The sequence below is a fragment of the Procambarus clarkii genome, chromosome 54 (genome assembly GCF_040958095.1).
Source record: "Procambarus clarkii isolate CNS0578487 chromosome 54, FALCON_Pclarkii_2.0, whole genome shotgun sequence".
In the NCBI taxonomy this organism is placed as follows: Eukaryota; Metazoa; Arthropoda; class Malacostraca; order Decapoda; family Cambaridae; genus Procambarus; species Procambarus clarkii.
Window position 1 is genome coordinate 14,120,451 of NC_091203.1, and position 2,741 is coordinate 14,123,191.

Here is a 2,741-nt window from a genome sequence, read left to right on the forward strand (position 1 = left end):
GCTGTTGCATTTGAGGACACAGTGCCCGAACTTCCAACACTTATTGCATACATAGTCTAGGAGAGGGAATGAACTCCTGAACGGAGCATCTGGCACCAGCAAGAATAATAGAGGGCGGAAGGGTCCTACTATCATAGGTGATTTTTACAACTCGAAGGGGTTGACGGCGATGACCACGAGGGGGGTCGAGTAAACATGTCCACCTGGAGGACAGAATGGCCTTGGGCTTCGAGGATATGTTTAATATCCTCATGGCAATCGTTGAGGTCCCGAACACCAGTTGCAACATGGTGCGGGAGGAGAACAGTGCCAACACTGGCATTTAACCGAGCATTCTTGGAGTCTCGAACAGGGGTCTCTCCAATGCAGGACAAAGCGGCTAAGAGCGTACGTAACTGGTGGAGTTAAAAGTAACAGAGGCATCTACTGAATCAACAAGGTGTTTATGGAGGGAGAAATCGTCAGGAGGAGTAGAATCCAGATGGTGGAGATCAAAGTATTTAGCCCACGTAGCGGGACGAAACAAGGCATTGTAAGTAGTATTACGGGAAGGGATCGTGCGAGTGCGGCCGTGGCGGGAACGGCGTTGAGAACCCCCGGAGTTCACAGGGGAAAAGGACGCAGTAGTCACAATGAGAAACGGAGCCGTGCCAGGGGACGAGGTTGTCACCACTGGGGGCTGGGGACTCGACCCTACCGCAGAGGAGGGAGGGGAGCTGAAGGGAGTAGTCAGGTCGTCGGGGCCCATTGCAGCAGGGGCTACAGGGCTTGGTCTTCCAACACAGTCCGACTTGGGGTCTTGGTCGCCCACCCCACGAGCCTGAGAAAATACAAGGGAAACATTATCAGCCATGAAAACGAGGAAGAACTTTCATTCACGAATGTGCCCCCATACCCACCATGGAGCCACAATTAGAGGCAGGACACCCAACAAGAAGCTATCGCCGATCTTGCCAGGGCCCCCCAGGGGTGCGTCGTGAGTATACGCCCCACAAACGCCACCTTAAGAACCGTGAGTCCGTCGAGAGCGGGTTCAGTGACGAAAGGAGGATTGACAATAAAAGGGTCCCCTCGCTCGAGACGTTGGGTACGACAGTTCTATGGGTGCAAGAGTATGCCTCCTCAAACACCCGAGCGTCAAAACAAAAGAAGGTCGAAAGAATAATCAAAACAGGCAAAAGGTCGGCAGGAAATGACAATTTGATAAGAGAAGAGGGGGGGGGGGAGAAAAATGAAACACGAGTAAAAGGAAAAGGGGCCTGGCAAAATTGGTAAAGGCAGCAGCAGGAGCATAAGGCTGCAAAAGGACAGAGGACTGACCTACGGAGCATCACACTCCAGCAGCTGCCCACCAAGCCCCCTCACGGTGACAACGAGCCAGACAGTGAGGGGGTGTTCCTATCAAACTCCTGTCTAGGTCTTCTGTCATTTAGGGGAGAGTTGTAAATGACTGCCACTATTATCTTAGGTCCACCCATAGTTATAGTTCCTGTTGTGTAATCTCTGAATCCGTCACAGCCCGGAATTTCCATCTCATCAAAACTCCAGTCCCTCCTTATCAGCAGCGCCACTCCTCTACCTCCTCTCCCTTCCCTCTCTTTCCTTACTATGTAGTAGTCCTTTGGAAACACAGCATCTGTTATGACTCCTGACAATTTTGTTTCCGTTAGTCCTATTACATCAGGGTTTTCTTCTTGCGCCCTTTCTGCCAGTTCACTTGCTTTATTGGTAATCCCATCAGTGTTTGAGTACATTACTTTGAAGCTCACTTTCTTATATCCAATTCCACCCTCACTCTCCACAAGTGTAGGAAGTTGCTCCATGGTCATTGCTACTTGGGTAGGCTCTTCCTCCTGTGAGGTAGTTGCCAGTGGTTCAGGGGGAGGTGGAGTGGGGGATGGAGGGCTTAGGTCTTCCTCAGGCCTGCTTGGGGCAGGAAGAAGTCCTGGGGGTGAGGGGGCAGGGATTGCGTGGGGAAAGGGCACGCTCTCTTGCGGTGTTGTTGACAGGGGTTTGGGGGGAGGTGGAGTGGGGGATAGAGGGCTTTGATCTTGCTCAGGCCTGCTTGAGGCAGGAAGAAGACCAGGGGCTTGGAAAGCAGGTGATACTTGGGGTAAGGGGAGGGGGAGGATTTGGGTTTCATGATAGGCATTGTGCAGGGGCAAGGAAGGGTTTGTGCTGGGGTATAGCGGGGCCCTATTGGGTGGTGGGCTGGGGTGTTGCAATCCCCCCTGGGGTTCCTGAGTTGCTGGATTGGGGTTCCCCACTCCCCTCTGGGATTGCTGGGTTGGAGGCTGAGGTTCCCTGGCTCCCTTCCCTCTCCTTGCACCTTTTCCTTGCATCTGCTGCCCTTACTATCTCATCTCTGGTCATGTCCCTCTGAACATATACCTCTTTGTAGTTCCTTGCATACCTCAGTTTGCTCTTCTTTACTAGGATGTCCTCTTTGATGTCCTCGCTCTTGAATACTACCTTGATCAATCTTTTTTTTGTCTCTGTTGTACTGGCCAATCCGGAAAAACTGTTCATGTCTCATTCAGTCCCTTCCATTCCTATCTCCTTTAATATCCCTGCCACTGCAGCTTTGTCTTTAGTCCTTGATTCCTCCGTTGTGGAGCCCTCTTGTTCCTTCACACCTACCACTACTACAGCTCTTTTCCTTTCCATTAGCTGGCTTATGCATCTAACTGCCTCCTGTGAGGTTACTGCTTTCATTACAACTTCCTAGACTGTTGACATTG